We start from the raw sequence: 13,119 nt of genomic DNA on the forward strand, positions 1-13,119 counted from the left end.
CATGACAAGAAGAAACAAGAACATGGTGATTCATAAATAAGGGCATGCCCATTAAATAAGAATATGGGCAATCACCATCTGCAGTTAGGTTTATTCATGTTTAATATTGTACAATACCTTTTCCATAACTTTTCTAAGGAAATGCTAGCTAGCCAGATTCACCAAAAATAAGTGTCCTTTCTGAATTTACTCAAAAAATGAATCTGAGATGATTTTGGTTGCTTCCATGGACATGCAGTTTTGATCAATCTCCAATTTGTGTACTGGGAATAATTCCACAATTCTGCTAATACTAACAACATTCACAACTAGGTGCACCTGTTAACTAGAGGAGATTTGTATTAATGGAAATGCAACTTGAAATAGATGCTACAATGGTAAATGAACCTCCCAAATAATAGGAACTTACAAATTTCATAAATAGCATGCTTGTAAAGTTTGTCCAATGAATTTGGAATTACTCTGGCCTCTAGACCACAAGGAAAATGCTAACTCCGAAAATATTGTCAACTCATTGTATTTGAAAAATATTAATAGCTTTACATTGCATAAATAAAATATTTCATGCATAGCTTCTCTTGAAATCTTCTACACATAGCATTCAATAACTATGCCCGAAATACCACCTATGTCAGTGTCATCTGATCGCATGATGTGTCACCATTGGCATACCACCCAACAACACTACATTACGCAAATTGTTGGTAATACTATACTCAATGTAACCCCTATTCGACATGTTTTGTAAAATTATGGCCAATATGAAGAAATGAGTCAAGTAGAAATTCGATCTATCTTATGAAAATGTCAGTAAATATCCAAGTTTATTTTTGACATGTATGCATCCTAGATACATTGAACATAAACTGATACACATCAAATCTTTTACTAATCCCCTCTACTTTTTCCTTTGTCCATTTTTCTTTGTCAAACACATGGTTATCACAAAAGGCAAGTAATTGTTTATGCTTGCAGTCACATAGTTTTGTATGAGATAATTTTCAAATAGTGTTACAATAATCAATGCAAGAAAAAACTCTATTCGAGAGATCCTTCTTGTGATTATACCAAACCTTGATCATTGTAGTCTCACTGAATTTCTCCTTATCATATCGAGACAGAGTTCACCCATGACAATGAGACGAAACTCCCATTTTATATTTCCACTCATGTACTAAGAAATATCATTACTTAGTTTGGTAATTTGGCAAGTTGAAATTAATAAGAAATTCTATTTCCTTATCAACACAAATTCTCTCTTCCTACTAGTATTTATAAATGTTTTGAAATCTAACCCTTTAGCAAGATTTAGAAAGGAAAGAAGGGATTTAATATGTATTATTTAATATTCTCTGAAACTGAATGAGAGACAAGTTGTTTGCAGTGTGATTGCCATGCGAGACACAACAACCAATTCATTCTTTTTTGTATGGTTGATATTTTCATTGGAATTATTGCATTCAATGAAATTCTATATCCATTATTTGAACAAAAGTATGCATATATGAGTGATGCTTGGCCATATCTATTGAGGAAAGAATCAACTCTTGTTCTTCCTTCTTTGGATCACACCTCTTTTTGGACTAATTCAAGGTTTTCTTACTTGAATGCATTTCCTTTGGAAGTTAATCAACATTTAGCACTGACCCAAATATTTCAAACCATCTTGATGATATTAATCTCATGTTTTGTGCAGTGAATTTGAAGATACATTTGATTGGAACCATTTTACTAAAACATTGAAAGAAGATGTCAGAATTGTGAAATCTCTATCAGCATCTTATGCGAAAATTGAGCCTTTACAAAAAGCCCCAATATCATGGTCAAAGGTTGGATCACTAACACTTCTATTCTTTTAGTGTTTAGAGTTTTATCTTGTAAAGTTGGTCAATATCCAAAAGAATGCTCCAAGTTTCTTATTGCAATGTGTATCATTTGGATGCAACACACATACTACAAGGAAGAAATTCTCCCCTTGTTGAAGAAGCATAAGGTTATACACTTTACTCATACAAATCCTTGACTTGCAAATAACGGACTTACTAATTCCATTCAAAAGCTGAGATGCCATACAAACTATCAAGCCTTGAGGTACACAAAGTCTGTAGAAGAGCTTGGGAAGAAATTGGTGGCTAGGATGAGAAAGAATGGGAAGCCTTACATTTCCCTTCATCTAAGGTAAGAAGAAAAACAATAAACTATGATGTTAACTTAGATGAGGTTCAATAAATTGAACCTATACATGTTAAGTTCTTAAAATTTGTAAAGTCGTAATATTGATGTATGTAAAATGAACTAAAAATCATGTGTGCTATCAACAATACACATTTAAATCTTTTATCAGGTTAGAACAATATGAACTAATTCATAGCAATTAATCATTTTCTATCTGTAACGATGTATATATCGGAATGACATGTTGGCATTCACTCGTTGTGCACACAACCTTACATTAGATGAAGTAGAGGAGCTGCATCAAATGTGATACAATGTAAAGAACTGGAAGGAGTAGGACATTAATGCTGAAGAAAAGCAAATGCACGGAGGCTTTCCTTAACTCCACATGAGACTTCTCTTTTCTTGAAAGCCTTGGGCTATTCACCAACAACAAACATTTACATTGCAGTAGGGGAAATTTATGGCAGTTGCAACATAAGAGCTCTACAAATGACTTCCAAAATGTTTTCAAATTTAACTCTTGCTACAGGAGAGGAGCTTGAGCCTTTTAAAAACTATTAGAATAGAATTGCTGCATTGGACTGCATTTTAGCACTAGAGAGTGATGTGTTTTTGTATACTTACAATGGAAACATGGAAAAGGTTGTTCAAGGGCATAGATGGTTTGAAGGTTTCAGGAAAACTATAAATCCTGACAAGTAAGAGCTTTACCCATTTTACTTACTAGCTTAAATCAAATGATTGGTATTTTTCCTTGATTAAAAAAATAATTGGGAGAAGGAATTTTGCATTCTATATAACAATAGAAAAATGAAGGGAACCTGTAATGATTGTGATTTCTTCTATCATTAGGGAAAATATGATCAAATTTATAGATGAAATGGATTAAGGACATATTTCTTGGAATAACTTTGCATCCAAAGTGAAGGCCACACATTTTAACCAAGTTGGAGCTCCTTATCCAAGAGAAGCTAGTGATTTTCCAAGACTGGAGGAAAAATTCTATGAAAATCCCTTCCCTAGTTGTATATGTGAAATTCATAACAAAAATCAAATACTGTTGAGGGAATAATACCATGCATAAGCATAGCCCAACTATATATTATATTTCAGATACTCTAGTATTGTACTATAAATTGCAGCACAAAGGTGAATTGGTTTGGGTCTAATTGTTAGCATGACGGGCTTATCGATGGGTGTTCACTAGCTCAATGGAGATGTACATGTAGGACATGATGTTGATGCCCAATTATCTGCAATCCAGAGCTCAACTAACCATGCTTCTGTCAAACAGATTGTAAAGGGTTAAAGGACAAAGTAATAAGAAATTATATTTCCTTATCAACACAAATTCTTACTTCCTACTGGTATTTACGAGGGTTTTGAAATCTAACGCTTTAACAAGCTTCATAAAGGAAAGTAGGGAGTTAATATGTATTCTTTAATATTCTTTGAAAGTGAACAAGGGAGAAGTTGTTGGTAGTAACCTTACCATCCCAGACACAACAACAAATTCATTCTTTGTTGTATGGTTGATGTTGTCATTCGAATTTCTGCATTCAATGAAATTCTATATCCATTCTTTGAACAAAACTATGCATATATGAGTGATGCTTTGCCATAGCTATTGAGGAAAGAATTATTTTTTTGACAACCATTTACAGCCAACCAACACATCCACCCTTTGCACACTACTAATTAAACTATTTCTTAGAATGTTGCATGATTTAGTATAATTTGACTAAGATGATATCCTCCTAGCATTGCAACCTAAATATGCTTCTATTGCCAATTGTTTCCATACTAGTTGGGGAGCCTCATAATTTAGGAAGCCGGTTTCATCCTTTGTGGTGGGAATTTAGGAAGTCTTTCCCATAGCCATCGAACTTTGAAGTCTGAGAAAAAATAATAAGTTTTTTCACATCGGTAATTTGCAAATGAAACAAACATATACGAGAGTGTGAAGGAACATCAAATAAATTTATGCTACCTAATTATATGACACTTAAAAATCGATGAAATTTATATTCTTGTTTCACATTATTTTGTTTCTTCCTCAAACCCTGCTCAGTAGATTTTCTCCTTTTGTTGATATCATATGTTGTGGTTTTAATTCTCATCAAGCTTGGAGAGAAGAGATCTTCATCCATATATTATTTTTCATCTACAGAGAGCTCCTAAATTCCAATCTCAACTCAACACTGGTTGATCCTTGCACATCATAAGGTCTAGCCCAACGAAATCCTCTAGTCCATTATTTTCAGTAAGATGTCAAGATCTAATGAAAACTTGCATAGGATGTTAGTACATAAGTCATGTGCAGGTTTCTTCTCTTCATAATAATACCTAATCTTATAACTCAAAATCTCAAAATAAAGTGAAAGGTAATCAAAATTCAACAAAACTATTTTGGATTTTATAGAATGGTAGAGATAAACATTGTAGAATCTTATTTGTACAATGTTGCCTTGCTTAGATGCAAGTCGATTTTACTTTCTTGGATTTAAATCTTCTTCTTCACCCTCGTTGTCATCTTCACTATCATCTTCCTTGTCCTCATTGTCTTCTTCATCAATGTCCTCTAATTCATCTAGCTGGGAAGATTCTCTAGTAAATCATGAAACATCAAGTGGAATTAATTTAAAGTCCTAACATAAACTAATGGAAAATGTACTTTTTTATGAAATGTTTGATTTAAATCATTTACTTATAAAGGTTCCATAATATTAATAAAGATAATTTTCATAAATCCTTCACTTTGAACATATTGTGGTTGGAATCTCCCTGAAACATAAAATATGATAAAAAAGAAATACCAATAAAGAAACAAAATTACATAAAATTTTGAGTTATTTCTTCTATACTATTGTTTCTTATGCCATTTCCTTACGATGTTTCCTTTGCAACATGTGGTGCAAATGCTAGTTTATATATAAGAAAATTTTATTTAGAAAAATGGTCCATTACTTTTAATAAATTTAAAAAATTAGATTCGGCTCCCCACCCACCAATTTCCTAGGGATTTGAGATGATTCCAATTCTAATAAATTCTTCCATGATAAGTTCCTCATTATTATTTATAACATTCATTTATAATTTCTTTTTTTCTTAAGTTAAAGTTGACCCATAACCTTTTTATACATGGTTAATCAAGTAAATGTGTGCATTAGTAAGGCATTCTTCGTGTTGCAATAGATTTTTTGGTTATATTTATGAAGCCTTAGGCTATATCAACCACATTAATATTTTTAATGTGGTTGTACTAATATTATAATTATATATATATATATAGATAGATATATTAACTCTAGATTTTGTAATTATTGAGAGGGATTAAATCACTTGAGATGCAAACCTCTTTTAGATTGCAAAATATTATAGAAGGTTTGCACCTCTAGACCTCTAGACAGTTGGTAGATCTAGTATTAATATAGATTTATGTTGGTTATACACAGACACCATGTATCAACTCATATTGAGCATGGTACATAGACACCATGTGTCAAATCATACCAAAGGAATTACATATCTCATTCATTTTAAACAATTATTTTCATTTATTTTTTATAATATATACATAGTTGAAGTTGAAATATTTAACTCAATGACATGTATTAACTCCATATTGAATAGTGAAGGAATTACAATTCTCTTAATATTAAAAAGTTGAAATCAATTATAGACTAAATTAATTTACTTTCTCTCTCTATATAAAATTGATGTAAAATTAGCCTAGATCCATCTTAACTATGGAACTATCAAGTCCCAAGGGTGATCAAATCTCTCACGACGCAAACCTCTTTTTTGAGTGCAAAACTTGTGGAAATGTTTGCACCTCGAGAGATTTGATCCATCTCATTTATCAGAGTTAAGATGGATCTACACTGGTTTAATTATTAATGTATAATTATTATAATTATTTATTTTATTGTATTTTATTAAAAAAAATTGAATATAATTTAAGAGAGTCAAAATATTTTCATAACATAACCTCACAACATCTCTTTCATGTTGAGTTGGAAAACCTCTAAGCATGATTATAGTGGCAATTAAAGTTTTTTATTTATAATTAACTTTATTTTTTTTATTACAATTTTTTAATTTGTTAAAATAAATATTATTTTATTATTTCTAAATGTAATATTACAAAATAATATACAATGCTATTGATAGCTTATTATAATTAGAAAGACATATATATAATTAAAAGGCGATGAAGTTATCGAAATTTCCTCATCTTTTTCAAACCTATCAATCTCATTGTAATAAAAGAAAAGTTATATATGGAATGTCTTACTTAAATTTCATTATCATTTGTCAAACCTATCAACCTTATGGTAATTTTAAAATTTTATATATAAATAAAAATTATAATAATTTTAAAATTTTATATAAATAAAAATTATGTGATAGTGTTATTTGAATTCTTTTTATGATTTTTGAATGAAAAAGGGAAAAAATTATATATAATCAAAAAGTTATGGGGGTGATGTTGTTTACTTTATTTACTATTTTCAAAATTTATCAACTTTATTTTCAAAATTTATCAACTTAATTATACCATCAATATATTATAACATTGTTCTATACGTTGCCTTCCTATGAAGCGACGACGCGTTGATAGGAATCGAACTGAAATGTACGCTGTCAGGTGAGGCGTTGACTTCTTTTTCAAACATTCAAAGAGAGACAAAACGCCACCTTTCTATGTACTGTGTTGATTACAAAACCCCAGTCACTGTCGACATGCTTTGGACTTTCCCCTCCACTATTCCCCACTCAATGTCGACATGCATTGCACTTTGCATGTGTTCCCTTAAAATTTTCAATTCTTGGCAAAGGCCTAGAATATTCTCCATGCCGTGGATTCTGAATCAAGTAGTGGTAATGCTGTTGGCTAGTGCCTAATCTTGCCAACATTTATTTAAAGAGATGTCTCTGTATAACAATGAGCATTTTTTTTATTTTTAAAGTTGGGGGGTTGGGTTTAATGTTCAACGGAGAAATGCTTTATCATTGTTTCTATTTTTAAATGCAGGGAGGAAAACAATCTCTTTAATTATAAGACTATTATGATTAACTTTTTTTTATCAAAATTATATGGAACTATTTTATGAAAGGGGATCAATGCATGGTTAGAAAGCTAGGGGAAAAGATTTAAAGGCCAAGCTAATTTTAAGAGTTATGATTTAATTGTGTACTAAATTTCTACACGTAGGATCATTGTGAATGAGTGTCACCATACTAAAATCAAATTGTTATCTTACTTTCTAGACTTTAGAAAAGTGTTTGACACACTTCTTAGAACTAATTTTTGGAATAGATTAGAATAGTTAAGAGTTTACTTTTGTGATGAGAGATGTTGTGATAAGTTTGTATGAGAATGTTAATGCCAAGTTTAAAAACGCTAAAGTTAATTGTAGTATATGAGTTAAGAAAAATTGTTAAATTGTAATATATGAGTTAAGCAAGGTTGTTTAATTTTCCCTACCCTTTTTGAGATATACATAGACAAATTAGAGGGTTTTTGGAAGAAGCAAGTTGTGTCACACGAATCTGATTGGAATAATCATCATCCTTCTTCGCTACATTGAAAATATTGTTCTTATAGTTAGGTGTCCCTATGATATCAACAAACAACTAAAAATCCCTAGAGATTGTTACTCTATTATCAATGTCATTGTTAACATTAACAAAATAACGGTTATGGTAATCAAATGGAAAAAGATTGCCGGTAAGTTCATATATGGGAACGTGAGTTTCGAGGAAATGCCCTCATATAAAAAATTTAGATCTGATTTTCATAATGCATTTCAATAGAACCATTTCACTAAAAAATGATAAATGGAGGGTGGAAAACTTTTTATGTCCTTGAAAACATCTTAAATCAATGGACCTTTGACTTTGAGATAAGAAAAACTCCTCTTTAAGACTTTCATCGCTCCTACAATCTTATATGGCTTTGAAGTTTGGGGTTTCAACACCTCTACAGAATCTTATGTGGTTTTGAAGTTTGGGGTTTCAACATCTATACATAATCCTGGAGAAAAAAAAGGAACAAATGCAAAACCATTTTATAACTTATAATCTTAAAAGTAAGGACAATACACCATATCCTACCATTTTCATAAGTTAGTCTTTCCCCCATTGAGAGAAAGACTTTGACTAGGTAGCTAATGTACAATAATAAGATAAACAACATTGAAGAGGAGAGACTTCCTAATATTTATTCCAATTTTAGTCAAAACCACCTAATAATATAAAAAATTGTATTATATTTAAATTTAAGGAAAAATTGTGTTGCAATAAAAAATTGTAAGATAACATAAAATTAAGATAGTATAAGTAGGTGATCAAACATAATCTAAAACATCAAAGGTTAGAAGTATCTCTTTATTTTAACTAACATTTAAAAAGAAAAAAAAAAAAAAACATCAACATTGTTAAAGTAACAAGTAGCTCCCATGAGATCTTCTCCCTCAAACATGACATTGGACAATTCCTGAAATTCTTCAGTAGATAGAATTTGGTGCCTTTTACATTAAAAGAGTGAAAGATAAAATGTCTTCTCTTACAATGTCTTGAGTAAACCCACATCAAATTCTAATTACAAAATAATTATTGCAACTACAACTCTTTTAACATTTCAAGTCATCCAAACTATGGTGATTTAGTAATGTTTCTCTTTTTTATTGAACATAAAAACTTTTAAGCAAACTAAGTACTTCGTTATCTTTTCGTTATCTTTTCTTAATATAGACCAAAATTGATTTTATAATATATATATATATATATATATAATTTATGTTTGTGTAAATCTAAATTTCTTTTTTCTTAAATAATTGTTTTAATTTTATTTATATATTAAATCTCAATCATTCATCCATTTAGCTATATTTGTTTTTATTTATATTTAGTTAGTATATATTATTAGTGGCTATATTAATTTCTATTTATGTTTACTTAATATATATTGTTAATATTATAATTATTTGTTGAGACAGTTTATTTATGCAAAAATTTGACCTTTCTCCTTAAAATTAATTAACACAATTTTTATAATATTATAGTATTTTGTTGTAAATGGAAAAATAAATTTGACCTCAAATATTTATCAAAAACTCACTTATTTTAACTTATTTGTTTATAAAATATATGATACATTTATCTTATTTATAAAATTAAATTTACAAATAAATTTAATAATATAAACACCACATTATAGTTATACTTATATATATATATATATATATATATATATATATATATTTTCAAGACGAAAAAGCTGAATATTATATTATATGATCAAAAAATTTATATAAAACTATTTTTACTATTCATGTAAATCAATATTGAAATTGAATAACTACCCTGAATTTTTTTTCATGAATTATACATAAACATCTTATAATTATTTAAAATTATAAGATGCAAAACTCTTATCAAAAGGTTTAATAGAATTAATAAGAGGGAAGAGAGTATTCTTCATCTTTATAAAGTTGAGCCTAGAAAGTTTTGGATAAATATACTTGTTCTTAAACAAAAGAGAAAAATTTGATCCCCTTAAAGAACTTGAATATTTATCTTAAGAATATTTATGACTCCTCAAACACGAGGGACATCTTAAACACTCTTATAGAGGAGGATGTCTTTTCTTTGGAAGACTTGGAATTCTAATGAGAACACATGCTAGGGATATTGAAGGCTACCAAGCTAAAGTTTTCATCCCTCATCCCTCATATTCAAAAAGTTCTAAATTTGGTAGTGAAACATTGCTTCCCTAAGCCTTCGACGCGAATACTTATTGTGTCTATTTTTGAAAGGGGATAAAAAAGCTCCCTCTAACTATAATACCATTATGATTACCCAAGTTGTATGGGCTCATTTTCGAACAAGAGCGACATCTTAAAAACTCCTATAAGGAGGATATCTTTTCTTTGGAAGACGTGGAATTCAGGGTTAAGAAGCTCGTTAATGGGAACACACGCTATGGATATTGAAGGCTACCAAGCTAAAGTTTTCAAAATGGTAATGTCTACCCTCATCCCTCATATTCAAAAAATTTGGCAGTGAAACATTGCTTCCCTAAGCCTTGGACACAAATCATTATTGTGTATATTTTTAAAAGAGGACAAAAATTCTCCCTCTAACTACAATACCACTATGATTAGCCAAATTTTAGCCAAGTTGTATGGGCTCATTTTGGAAAATAAGATTAACATCTGGATTGAAAGCCATGGTAAAAGAGCTAAAGGGCAAGCTAGATTTAGGAGATACCACTCAACTATGGATCATTTTGTCACTATTACGATCATTGTTGAGGAATGTTGCAATAGTAAAATTGATCTCTTATGTTGTTTTTGTTGACTTTAGAAAAACTTTTGACACAATCCCTCGATATAAAGATGGAAAAGACTCGAATAGATAATGGTTCCTCTCGAGTTGAGTGTTGTTGTAATTCGATGATATGAGAATGTTGTCACCAAGATTAATATGACCAAGAGTTTTTCTAAAGATATTAAATGAAATATTAGTATTAAGAAAGGGTGTCCTCTTTCCCCTACCCTTTTTGGCATTACATTGATAAGCTAGAAGAGTGTTTGGAAGTTACAAGATGTGATGACCCTAAGCTCACTAGTATGGTCATTACTCTTCTCCTTTATGTTGACGATATTGTTCTTATATCCATAAGCCATGATGATCTCAACAAGAAGCTTAAAATCCTCCATGGATTTTACTCCAAGATGGGTATGACAGTTAATACCAACAAGCTTAAAGTCATGATAATTAAATCCAACAAAATAAACCATGATAATTTCATTTACGATAACAATTACTTGGGGAAGGTTTCTTCTTACAAATATTTAGGTATTGACATTCATCATGAGTTCAACAGGAATTTTGTTGAGAAAGTGATTATTGGAGGTTGGAAAGCTTATTATGAGCTTGAAAACAATTGTAAGTCAACAGATCTTTGGGTTTGGAGTAAATAAAAGTTCCTCTTTGAGACTCGCGTTACCCTTGTTATTGTATATGGCTATGAGATTTTGGGTTGCAGTATATCTAGAGAATTGTGGAGGAAGTTCGAGTTGATCCAAAAGAAATTTGTAACCTACAACCTTAAGATTAAAGGGAATATCCCCTATCATATCCTCTTGATTGAAGCTATCCCCTCCCCTACTGATAGGGTGACTATGTTTATGTATTGATATATAAGAATAATATTTACAACATGGAAGCTAAGAGGATCCCCAAAATTGGTTTTAACTCTAGTGAAAACTGCTACCTCTGACTCAAGCAATGATGGCACAAGGATGCTCAGTGTTGGCTTGACCTTTGGGGGATAAAAGAGGAGATCATCTTGGAGAAGGAGGATAATATTAAAAATACTATTACTTCCAAATTTAAGGACAGGTTATAGGATGATAAGGAGCAAGAGGGAAAAAGGAAGTTAGGTTATTATAAAGAGGTGATCAACCCCACTCTTGCTAACCAAAATTATTTTTTGTCTTGAACAGTGCTAAGAAAAAAATGAGCATTACAAGGACAAGGACTAATTTGCATGAACTTCGAAGTGACGGGGGTTGGTTTATTTCCAAAACACCTTGGGATGTAAGAACATTTGTTATACTAAGAGGGTTGAAGATGAAAAACACTTTCTCTTTGATTCTCTGGCTCTTACTCACATCCATTCTCATTTTCATAACATTTGACACACTAACAACCTTACTTGTTATGTCAACAAAACTATAGTAATCTACTAATGCTTCTTTCCCTTCTTTTTTAACATAGAAATAAAATATTAAAGTCTAAATTAATCTCTTACTTTCTTAAGGTCAAATAGACCACACTAATCTTAATGGACATTAATAATCATTATTAATAAAGAGTATTTAAAAGTACTTGTGATAAAACATTATCTTTAAATGTTTAATTAATTATTATTTTTGTTTAAACCATTATTTAAATAAATTTATATTTAGATTTTTTTATTTTTTAGTATGTTTTGGAAATTATTTTATTACTATTAAATAATGAGAAAAATTATATAATTCAAATATCAAATTAATAATAGAAAACTAATACAAGTTATTATATTCCATAAGACAGATGTTCATTCTTAACCTACTTCCTTAATTTCAATTTTTTAACCCAACAAAATCAATTTTAATCATATACGAAAACCATTCTCAAATACAACTATATACATTTATGTTATTAATGTCTTCTTAATTTATATTTATAACTATAATTTTTAAACCATAATTAACAATAAATAATTAATGCCACCAAAAAATAATATGTTTAAATCTATACTAATAACCATAATTCATATTTTTTGGAAAACAAAAATTGTAACTTCCATTTAAAATAGAAATTACATTTATGTTACATTTAAAAAAATCATGAAACTTGAATATATATATATATATATATATATATATATATATTTGCACAAAAATATGGATTCATAGTTGCAGGAATTTTCTTTCCGAGAACCAGGTGGTAATTGTTGGGTCCGGATGTATTAGGTTGGAAGACAAAGTTGGAATTAACGCACAGGTTTATACTGAGTTTGGTAACTATGAAGAGCGATATTCTTTTGTTTTCTTTGATGCTTAATCCGGAAATTATTTTAGGTCATTTTGATGTTTCTATATTGTCCGTTTCCACCCTGTTTCCAAGATTTAAAACAATTGAATTTTAACATTATTTTTTTTTCACTTAATTTATTAAGCGAACAATTAAATATTCTTTTTCCTTCACTTAACTTATCCAGTGAACAAATAAATATTGTATACTAAACAGAGGCAATTGAATATTCAATGCTTAACAACTTTGAAACATGAAACATGAAAAGTGTGACAGGACTGCGCTCCAAGAAAAGTTGTCAAGTGGTCGATTGAATTTTTTTTATATTTTATCAAGTGTGTAAAAAGG

At 29.8% G+C, this 13,119-nt stretch overlaps 1 pseudogene; it reads left to right on the forward strand.

Moving 5' to 3' along the window:
* Window positions 1–1,504: 1,504 nt before the first annotated feature.
* LOC149152894 (O-fucosyltransferase 19-like) lies at window positions 1,505–12,886 on the forward strand (annotated as a pseudogene).
* The last annotated feature ends 233 nt before the right edge of the window (window positions 12,887–13,119 follow it).

This window comes from Pinus tabuliformis, chromosome 9 (assembly GCF_031772625.1).
Source record: "Pinus tabuliformis cultivar Carrire ecotype Pingquan chromosome 9, CPIR1, whole genome shotgun sequence".
NCBI lineage: Eukaryota > Viridiplantae > Streptophyta > Pinopsida > Pinales > Pinaceae > Pinus > Pinus tabuliformis.